The sequence below is a fragment of the Vicia villosa genome, linkage group LG7 (assembly GCF_029867415.1).
Source record: "Vicia villosa cultivar HV-30 ecotype Madison, WI linkage group LG7, Vvil1.0, whole genome shotgun sequence".
In the NCBI taxonomy this organism is placed as follows: Eukaryota; Viridiplantae; Streptophyta; class Magnoliopsida; order Fabales; family Fabaceae; genus Vicia; species Vicia villosa.
In genome coordinates, this window is record NC_081186.1 from 66996883 (window position 1) to 67009156 (window position 12274).

Consider the following 12274-nt stretch of genomic DNA (forward strand, 5'->3'; position numbering starts at 1 on the left):
AAAAAGACACAAAAATATGTTTTAGGATTTACTTAATTATTTTTTCCTTTTACTTAAATACAAAAATATGTGGTTTAACTTTAATTTTCTTTTAGAATTTTAATATGTTTATTTTGATAATATTGTTAATATTTCCTTCTCATTTTCCATGCATCATTATATATATCCGTGACTAACATTTGTTTGATTTTTGTGAGGTACTACCATCTTTGAGGATTTTATAGTGGACATTCATAATTCATTTTAATTTTTGTATATATTATCCTTTTATTTTCCGCTTTAATATTTCGATTGGGTTGTAATAATTAGTAGTTAATTTTCATCCCCATTCGGTTAAGTGTGTAATCCCCCATCCCCGAAGCCTTGTAATAATTTTATCGCTTTCCTTTACCGCTTTATTATTATTGCTTGCATGCTTTTAACCGTTTTTCAAAATAAAATTAGGACCTTAGCCGTTTTCTACCATAAGTCGATTGCACTCCACGCATCGCCATCAACCACACTTGCACGTACACTCTTATTTTACCTCTTTCATGTTCATCCCTTTATGCTTGAACTTGTATGCTTGTTTGTATGGATTTTACCTGTATGAGCTTGTATGTTTCCATTTACTTCTTCCATCTTCTTTTTAATAAAATGTTCACCCTCGCATTACTTGGTCCATATACCAAGCACCCAACCAACTCTTTGTAAGTCGAGTGTCTTGCGCACCGCCATCGACCTGTTTTTTTCAAAACTCTTTTTCATAATAAAACCTTGACTTTTGTCATGTGTTCTTCTTTAAACTCTTTTGTGCACTTGCACTCTTTTTTCCTTTAAAACTGTTTTCAATAAAATCCTTTTTCGAAACTTTTGAGCAGAACTACAAATGCTCTGACTTCTCCATTGCACTGAGGAGGTATGTAGGCACAAGATTTTACATCTTGCCGAGCAAACTTTTGTAAATAACCTTTTTCTTTTGTATATATTTATTTTCTCATTCCTTTTAGCAAACAAAATGTTTTTAACATAAACACATATTTTCAAAAGGTTCCTGTGGAGTACCACAGATGTGAGGGGTGCTAACACCTTCCCCTTTACATAACCAACCCCCGTATCCAGATTTCTTTTTGTGGTTTTTTCGAGTTTTTTCCCTTTCCCCTTTTGGAATTAAAAAAGTTCGGTGGCGACTCTTGCTTTTTAACGATTTAAGTTAACCAATGACTTAAACTCAAAATTTCCGCCGCTACATAGGGTTATTACAAATTACCAGTAAATTGAAAGCTGCAAAAGTGAGAAGAAGAAAAATCACAGGTATGTTTCTGAACTTGGTTTCTCCTTCTTCTGAGATTCTTTTGTTGAGTATATGTATTTGCTCCGTGTGAATCTGCCGTGTGTGCTTGTTGAAGCAACTTATGTGCGTGAGTGATGGCGAGGATGAGTGTGAGTTCTGAGTGTATGTGTTGGTAGCTTTGATTGCTCGATTGATGTTTACCGGTAAAGTTTCAGTAGTTTTTTTTGAATTTGCTTAGGTTTTTGGAGTGTTCATGATGAAATTTTAGTGTTCATGCTCAAATATGCTGAAAGAGGATTCTAATTGAATTTTGAGAAGTTAATCATTTTCAATTAAGCTGAAACATCATAGTTATTTTTACTAGTGTCGATTGAATGCTGAAGTTGAGATATCATGCCGAAATATGACAATCGGATCGGATTTTAATAAACCGAGAGCATTCTGAATGGATTTTCTGGAATATATCATTTTTACTTGAATTATAATTGTTTTGCCAGTGTTGATAGAGTGGTGAAGTTAATTTACTTTGATATTCTATCATCCTGAGTTATATTTTAATGAACTAAGAAAAACTATAGGATTTTTGCAAGTGTCAACAACATAGTGGGATGAAGTCAAAAAGAGTTTATCATACCATGCCGGATTAATATGATTAATTAAATAGTAGTTATTTATGTTGTTTTTGTGAACTTGAATTTATTTGTGTTGTTTTCTTTATTGTAGGAGCCCTGCTTGTTTTCGCATATACGGGTTTACAACAAGTCTGTGCTCGAGTGGGAAATTGCAGTGGGTTTACGGTACAAGGTTAGTGGCTGATATTTTGTTAAATTAATTACCATTGCCAATTGATACAATTCTTTGTTAAATTAATTACAAGGATTGATCATTAGAGTTGGATATAACATGCTTTGTGAAGGTGGTTGAGATTGTTTTGAACACAAATAATGCAGTTTTGTTATAGGTAGATGTTGATGCATTTCATTATTATTTTGACTCATAGAAAATGTAGAAACTAGAGAAAATCATTGTGCATTTTGAGTTGGGATTCAATTGTTGATGTAATTTGGAACTTGAGTTGTTGGATGTTAATTGTGGCTCTTGATTTCTGGAAGTTTATTGTCTTATGCTTGTTTGTTCCCTTCCTTCTCAATTTGCAAGTTTGGAACGATACGTCGGCTTTACGAAAAAAATGTCATAACTCTTTGACCGTTGTGAGTTTTAATGCATATGATTAGTGTTTTTCAGGTAGAACGATGCTTTTGAATCTAATGCTATGCTCAATTTTCCATTTCGTGCACTTTTATTTTCGATTTGCGCTACGGTTTTGTTAATCAACTTAAAAGTCTCGCTTCCGGTCGAAATTTTGTAAAACCAATATTATTTTTTAGTTCAGTGGGACATTTGGATGTGACTATATGAGTTTGGTTCGTTTCCGATGACTTTGAATTTTTGCTCATTTCTTTGATTTTGTTGTTTCGTTTGGCTCATATGAGTTGACTTTATTTTTTGTATATTCTCATTGTTTCTTTTGTCTCATTATTTTTTATTTTTTGTATGTTCTCATTAGATTCAAACCTAAAGATGATGAAGATTATAGATTGAAATCCATGAATATTAATTATTCATGGTGTATATTGACATCATTATTCATGTGTTTACTTGATTTTAAATATGTTTAGCACCATGTACATAACAGCAAAACAGTACAGATTGTAGATACTTTGTTTTGAGGTTTTTGAAAGAAATCCTTCAAACGAATCAATTAGAGATTTCAATCACGGTATGGATTTATAACTTAGGATAATTTCTTATAATTTATTATGTTTAACTAAATCATGCATATTATGTTTTTGTTATGGAGTACTTTGATGACTTCTATGCTGCTTCTTACACGAAACTTAAGTTGGAAGAAATCAAAGAGGAATTGTGTCAATTTTATATTCAGCGACTATTCATATAGGTATGAATACATTATTGTGTGAAAAGTTTTATGAATACATTACTCTCTGACAAATTTTGATAATGTCTTTGTGTTTGAGTTTCTTTGGTGGATGTTGGTTCATTTTGCTTAATATTAATTGACGATGATGACGTTGTTATATGAATCAAGTGATGCCGACAGTTTGATTTGAGATTGGATTGATCACACATTACATTGGTGGATAGAGTTGTAAATCACATGAAGTTGTTGCTAATAATAATATTGTTGATGTGTCTGAATGACAATTTGTTTTCTTGGAAAATTTGAAGTATATATATTGTTGTGGGGTCTCTTTTGAAACTTTGTTGTGGTATAGAATTTTGGTGTTGTTTTCATATTGAGGAAATACTATTATGACTGTTTCATATGTTTGTGATTATGACTGCAAGTGCACAGTCTATCGCGTAGTTTTAAAAGATATCGAATCCACAGGGACTAAGAATCGACCTAATGTAGTTAATCGCTACTACGTAAATATAAGGCTAATATCTGATTGATTATGGATCAGACGGGAATTAAAAAGGAATATTATTAAATTAAATCTAGGATAATAATATCGGTATGCAATGGTCGGACTTCGGGGATCTAGTAAACCATCGATGCGGATCGTAATTTAAAATCACTTTTCTGTAGAAATCATTAGTTTAAAAACCCTCCTCTCACACTCTCGTGTTTATTGATTATGATTTCACTATTAAACCTAAGTGAGCTCTCTCGCTGTATCAATTAAAGTTCAAAGTGATTTTTGAAAACCAATGAAAACTAATTACCTTTAAAGCGCTCTCGCTGTATTTAAGTTTAATGCCTAATTTCTGAGGTCCAGTTAAAATCTCAAACTCTCGTTTTTATTGATCCTAACTTCTATTGTTTTTAACTCTCGTTACAAAACAGTTTAATTAAGCGTTTAGAAATATCAGCCATACAAATAAATTTGATTAATAAACTACATCAAAGGATTACTCGATTCCCTCGGTTATGTGACCTTACATACCGATAAAAGGTATTTAGCCGGACATTGTTTTAATAGACGAATCAGAACATAAGTAATAGATATAACATAATCCAGACATAATTTGATAAATTAACATAAACAGAAAATAGTAATTAAATGCAAATAAATAAACCTGAATTAAATTATAGACAGGAAAATTGTATCTTGCAGTACCGAATCTTGAATCCGGGACGAAAGTAAATGACGAAAACAAAATCTACTCTTAAAACTAAAATGAATTCTGGAGCTTGAAAAAGAAACTGAATCGCAATAGAGTTCCAGTGTGGAAATCTATTGCCGAAAGCGGGTAGGAAAAATAAGAATAGAACTTGAAATTTGCAGAAGAAATAAATGTGACGGCAGTAGGGTAAAGTTCGTAACCCTCTCAATAATTCTTGAAGGGTATTTATAGAGTTGGTGCAGAGTCTTGATTTTGATCACGTTCTGTTGTTGTTGCTGTTTTTTCGGAGGAAAAAATGGCGGAAACAGAAAACTGCGTCTCTTCTGGGCCTGGGTGTGTGACTTACGTCACACACATATTTTAGAGGGGTGTCGAACGACAGGGAGGGGTTGCGTCGACCGGCAGGTGCCTCAGGGTGCCTTCCGTCTGGTGCATCCACTTCCTGTGCATGCTAGGCTTGTGTGTGTTTGGGCCTTGTTCTTTTTGTTATTTGCACCTCCTTACTTAAATGTCTTTTTAAGCGATTTCTCCTCATTTTAAGTCCTTTTTCCGACTATTTCTTTTGCGAGCTCCGATTAAATAAATTCCTGAAAACAAATAGAAGTACCGGCATAATACAAAATAAAATAATAAAACCGAAATAGAATAGAATAATAATGCATGTAAATTAAGCTAAATATACGATACGTTTTCGCGTTATCAAACTCCCCCACACTTGAACTTTGCTTGCCCTCAAGCAAACGATCAAGAAAAAGATTTTACACATGCATGACAATCATCTCGATTCGTACTCGTCGCGGCGATACTTTTTTAGAGACAAGAAAGCTCAATGTAAACACTAAAGATACAGTAGCGACACTAGACAACTCCAGCTTATGCAGACCAATTCAAATCATGCTATTACAGCTCATCTAGACCCTTTCACTAGATTTTGCTTATTTTCATTGGAGCGCAATCACATTAAGCCCTTTATCTTCACACGCACATAGTAGAGTAACCGGTTAGTGACTCTGATCCTTATTAGCACGGGGCTCTGACACATTTCGGTGGTACCCATTTCAATAACCAATTGTAAGCTGCGGGGGATCGAACCGTAATTCGCCCTACCAAGTTCAATATCAGATACTTTTGAACCAACTGACAATAGGTTTCTTTATTGTTTGTGAGATATACATCCTTTGGGTTAAATGACCGGGTGAGGGTCACCTAGCTTATTTGGAACAATCTCTTAAAATTCCTTACTGAAAATTTTCAGGATCATTCATTTATATTCATCGGCTCTCTATGTAGTTTGTGTTTAAGACGGTGCCGACTGCTGAATAAACTACTCGAAGCTACTTTAAAGCTTAGAGGTTAAAGATTTTGAAATAATAGGTACTTAAATTGAGTCTTGCATAAATCAGGGTTCTAGAGTGTCAAGACTGTAGCGATTTTGTTTGCTAGTGCTTCGGTTCTATCGTATCATAAATTATTGTATCCTTGTACTTTTCGAGCGTGTCAAGCTATGCGTATAAAGTAAAAAGGTTTATAGTTCAAGTAGGCGGAGAATTCGACAAACGGAAAATACTCGCATATATTAAACTTAGAGTACATGGGTTGGAATGACAGGAAACTAAAAAATATATATATATATATATATATATATATTTTAGGGAAACACTTTAAATACTAAGATTTTAAAAACTACCGAAAATAATAAAGTGAAAAGCAATAAGCTTCCTCCCCCATACTTAAACGTTGCTTTGTCCTCAATGCGACCTTGTGTGGTAGAAACGGTGAAAAATCACTACTCGTTTCCTCTTCCTCGTGCTCTTCCTCGAGTTCGTGCTCTTCCTCCTCTTCGACCTCCATCGCCGTCTCTAGGCGGGACTATCCCAGCATGGTACACATACTCATGTAAGCCTTCAACATGATATGTAAAGCAATGCATCTCTTCAGTGAGGTTTACAATGCTACGATTATTCCAGTACGCATAGTCGTGTTGATCTCTTTGCATTTCACGCATCAGCGTCATCATTTCATTCTGACCCGCCTCAATCCTTTGATGACATTGCGTTTCTTCCTCGTGGTTGCGTATCATCTTTCTATACACATCATCCAGTGTGACTGGTGTAGCAACCTGCCTAAAAATTATGATATTTAGAGAGTCGCCACCTATTCTACCAAGGCGAATAGGAAACCTTTAAGGATTAAGAGATCAGAGTAAGATACTATATTCAGGTCGAGGGAAGGTGTTAGGCACCCTCAACCCTTTCCTAAAGGCTAATATTTCAAAGATAAAGGTTTAGGGCACTGTTTATAGCTAAGGAATTGAATAGGGGAACAATTGAGATTTTAGGGAGGGGGACTCGCCTTGTTGCCAAGTGCCTACGTATCTCCTTAGGGAGAATCAGAGTCAACGTAGTTCGGGGAAGGGTTGTACGCCCTTATGATTGTAATTTGATTTGATATGGTTTTTAGAGGCTTTTGAATAGCCTATCGTAGTTATGATAATCCGTAGTTTGATATCGTGGTTTTTGAAAAGGTTTTGGAAGTGTTTTGAGAGTGGGCGTACAACCCTGATTTAATTTGTACTATTAACCGCAATAATCGATTGATTCAATTACCATAGTTTAAAGATTAATAATTTGCACCATTACCAATTTTAATCAATTAATTTGATTATCACTAATAATGAATTAGGATATATTTTTATTAATTGTTGATTTGGATTGTTACCCCTCGTAATCGATTGATTCGATTAAAAAGAATAACAAATTAAAGCGAGAGAAAAGAACGGTTAATCATCACAACTAATAAAATAGTTGCAACCATTTAACCAAATAATAGAAACCAATTTTTATTTAACTAAATAACATTTTAATTAAAATTATTGTTGACCATAGCGATTAATCGATTTAATCGGAACGAACAACAAATTAGGATTTTCAATAATAATATCATATATATTTTTATTTACAAAAAAAATAATTATTAAACATTTAATTATATAAAAACGAATTAATTAAAACAAATATGTTAATTAGAAATTATTTAGTTAATTAGGATATAATTTTATGTGGTGGGATTTGAGGTGCATATTATGGAGAGTTGACTAGGGGCGTCAGATCTAGCTTAGTGGAGGATTAAAGGTCAGATTTGTAAGGCTTATGATGCGTCCTATGATGGTGCACACACATGATCCAGTGTTAGAAATTTCAGAAAAATAATATGTTGGAGGGAGGGTTCGAACCTGTGACCCTCCACTCCCAAACGTACCCTTTAACCAACTCAGCTGCGCTGACAATGCGTTTGTAACACGCGATCAATGAATAAAATAGAATAACCCTGCAGTGAACTCAAACGCACGCGTAAATTCAAAATAGCCAACCAGACTGGGACACGTTATCATCTTCCTCCCCAGACCAGTAAACCTCTGCAGATTCCGCTACAACTTAGCTACGAATTTTCCGTAGCAAAAACAAGAACACAAAAATAACGAACAGAGCATATGTTTGTATAAATCAGACGCGACCCCCTAGATCTACTTGTTTTTACCATACGAATCTAACCACGCTATTATCTTACCCTAATTTTGCCTCTACAAAGAAACCCCAATTTAAACCCTAAAACCTTCACTCGGCTACCAATGGCGAATCATGATACAATGCCTGAAAACTCAATTAACCGGCCCAGAAACATTCACAGCAATGAAACACATCCAAACATACAAACAAAACAACATGAATATGCGTGTATCATGTCAATCGATCAAGGATTTGAAGCGACTTACTTTGACTTAATGGAGGAAAATCTGGGGGTGCTGATGAAGCGTATTGATCCAGACACGTTCAGAATCCTTCAAGGAGTCTTTTGCAACCTTTAGTTCTTGTTGAAACCTCTTAAAACTCGATAACCGAATTCAAGCTCTTTGGTGATTTTCTTGTTCTTGCAAGTATGCCTCTCTTTTTCTTTTTTCCGTCCCCTATTCTGTTGCTTGATGTTGTGTACTTATAGGAGAATAGAATTAGGTTAAAACTTTGTCCAAAACTTCACTTGAATCCAATCTTGCTACTTTGAGAAATTGATTTTATTTTTCATTCAAAACCTTCTATTTTGGCCAAAATTTTGTATCAATCTTTTCCATTTGATTGAGCACGAAAATTATAACATATTTTGCCATTAATGTTGATTGGAAATATATTTTCTATCAAGATATTTGATTTCTCACTTATTTAAATCAATAAAAATCAATTTTAAATGAAATAAAATTGTGTAAAAATCCAATAAAGTAATAAAATTCGTGGCATATGTTTTAGATAACTTATGGGCCAAGTTCAAGTCATAAAAGTATGGGCCTATTTGCAAGAAATCCAATTTGAACCTCCTTTTTTCACATTTGGTCCTCCAAAATCACCCAACTTTGATCAAGCATATCTCATTCAATTTTTAAGCTATGAGGGAGTTCTAATACTTTTTGGAAACCTCAAAGTGTCCTCTACAAGCCACTTTGGAACATATTTTTCATTTGGAGCTTTTATCTTGATCATATCTTTTTTTAACAAAAAACTGCTTTTGAAGGATGCCTGAAAATGACCTGTAATCTTTTGTACTGTACCTCTCAAATGAAGCATTTCTAGCCCTAGCTTGTGAGAGACAAAGTTGTAGAGAATCCAATTTCCTTCAAAATAGGCTTTGAGTAGGGAATTTTTGATGTTCCAGGTGAAAGTTATGCCCAGTCAAAGTTGGGTTGACTTTCTCCTAAAGAAACCCTATTTTGAACCTTTTTGTACTTGTTCATCTCTGAGTTTCTATTAATGGAATCATGATAAAGCTTTGATCAAATGATGGATATTCATCCCCATACTTGTTGTGTAATTAATGGTTAGAAGTTTGGATCATGCCTTGACTTTGGATTTGAATCAGTTCATTGTAGATCTTGGGACTGTTTGAGCAGGTGACCTTTGGAGTGATGCTTTGACTTTTGCTATGGAGTTATATTAGGTCACTATAAACCATATACCCTTGATTAAAAGCCTTATCTCATTGGTCCGTCTTAGGGGAATCTCAAACCCTAGCCTCAGGAGGCTCTTGGCTATGAGTGTTGCTTGAATGGAACCCTAGTCTTTGAATCTTTGTAGGTGAAGTAGATGGGGGCAAATTTTGGGATATGACAGCTGCCCCTGTTCAATCTTCTTAAACCTGAAGAGGCGGACAGGCCTGCTCGCCTGTTGCGACCTGAAGGTGGAAGATTATTGAACACTGAGAATGCCCTGAAATTTGCCGATATTGCGGAATGTGGAGTAGATGCGTTGCTGGCCACGGGATTAACGTGGTAGGGCATGTTCGGGATTGGGATTGGAATTGAAATTGAAATGAGTTCTGGCTAGTGCCGAAGAACGTGGTGCCATATCACTGCCGTGATAAGACGTAACGCGGGGTTACGATTTGGATTGAAGTTGAAGGTGCAATTATCACTGCCAATGGACTAACGTGATAAGACGTAATGCAAGGGTTACAATTTGAATTTGAAATTGAAGGTGCCATTATCACTTCCGTGATAAGACGTAACGCGAGGGTCACGATTTAGTTTGAAATTGAAATTTCCATTATCACTGCCGTGATAAGACGTAACGCGGGGGTTACGATTTAGTTTGAAATTGAAATTGCCATTATCACTGTCGTGATAAGTAGTAACGCGAGGGTTACGATTTAGTTTGAAATTGAAATTGCCATTATCACTGTCGTGATAAGACGTAACGCGAGGGTTACGATTTGGTTTGAAATTGAAATTGCCATTATCACTGCCGTGATAAGACGTAACGCGAGGGTTACGATTTAGTTTGAAATTGAAATTGCCATTATCACTGCCGTGATAAGACGTAACGCGAGGGTTACAATTTGGTTTGAAATTGAAATTGCCATTATCACTGCCGTGATAAGACGTAACGCGAGGGTTACGATTTGGTTTGAAATTGAAATTGCCATTATCACTGCCGTGATAAGACGTAACGCGAGGGTTACGATTTGGTTTGAAATTGAAATTGCCATTATCACTACCGTGATAAGACGTAACGCGAGGGTTACAATTTGGTTTGAAATTGAAATTGCCATTATCACTGCCGTGATAAGACGTAACGCGAGGGTTACGATTTGGTTTGAAATTGAAATTGCCATTATCACTGCCGTGATAAGACGTAACGCGAGGGTTACGATTTGGTTTGAAATTGAAATTGCCATTATCACTACCGTGATAAGACGTAACGCGAGGGTTACGATTTGGATTGAAATTGAAATTGCCATTATCACTGCCGTGATAAGACGTAACGCGAGGGTTACGATTTGGTTTGAAATTGAAATTGCCATTATCACTGCCGTGATAAGACGTAACGCGAGGGTTACGATTTGGTTTGAAATTGAAATTGCCATTATCACCGCCGTGATTAGACGTAACGCGAGGGTTACGATTTGGTTTGAAATTGAAATTGAAAATAGAGTTTGAAATAGGATTCAGGAGAAGCCAAGCTTCATCTGTAAAACGATGCTCTGCGAATGTATATGCTTATGATTTGTTGTAAATGCATGCATGCTTATGCAGATGGTACATATGTGAGTGTATATGAATATGGACATGTATGATGACTTTGATGTATTATCTTTTGTCACCCATTGGATTTGTTTAGCTTTCCGAGCAGCTTTACGGGTTTTAACTCAGATCGTTTGAAGTTCGTCTACTGGGATATTGCAGTGCTTTTCGGGACCAGGCGTATATTGACTACCGGAGATGTCGTGGTTTCGTCCCCTCTTTTTTAGTCTGATGGTTTGTAAGTTTCTTGTTTTAAGTTCAAAGTTTAAAGTTTATGAGAAATAAATTATTCTTTGCACTTGGTATTGAAATGATGAAAAGATAGGTATGAAAGGGAAGAACTTTTATTGATTGTTGCCTCGAATTGGCGAATGTACAAAAGGTATGAAAGAAAGAAAAATGACAAATAGAAATGATATTAATACTGCTATTGCTCTTTTTGCTATCGAGGGTCACAGTAATCCCTTGACTTTGGAAGTTGATGATTGCTCGATTTCCTATCCTTTACGAATTGTCTTGGGCTCGTAGCTTGGAATCTTGCCCCTGCTAGGCGTAGTATTTCTTGACTACGTCTGAATTGATTGGATTTGGTAGCTCGTCCCCATCCATGGTTGTGAGGACGAGTGCTCCTCCTGAGAACACTGTTTTTATGACATATGGACCTTCGTAGTTGGGTGTCCATTTTCCTCGGGCATCAAGTCGGGGCAGTAAGATTTTCTTGAGAACGAGGTCTCCTTCTCTGCAAGTTCGAGGGCGGACCTTTTTGTCGAATGCCTTTTTCATTCTCTTCTGATAGAGCTGCCCATGGCACAAAGCCGTCAGTCGCTTTTCTTCAATGAGATTAAGCTGATCAAAACGGGTTTTTACCCATTCCGATTCTTCTAACTTTGTGTCGGCTAGGACTCTTAATGATGGGATCTCCACTTCGATAGGGAGGACTGCTTCCATACCATAGACCAGGGAGAAAGGGGTTGCCCCTGTGGATGTGTGCACTGAAGTTCTGTAACCGTGCAGGGCGAAGGGAAGCATTTCATGCCAGTCCTTGTACGTCTTCACCATTTTCTGTATTATCTTCTTGATATTTTTGTTTGCGGCCTCAACAGCGCCATTCATCTTAGGCCTGTATGGTGAAGAGTTATGATGCTCAATTTTGAATTCTTCGCACATCTCCTGCATCATATTATTGTTCAAGTTTGACCCATTGTCGGTGATGATTCTACTTGGAATCCCATATCGGCATATGAGGTTATGTTTGATGAACCGGGTAACCACTTGTTTTGTTA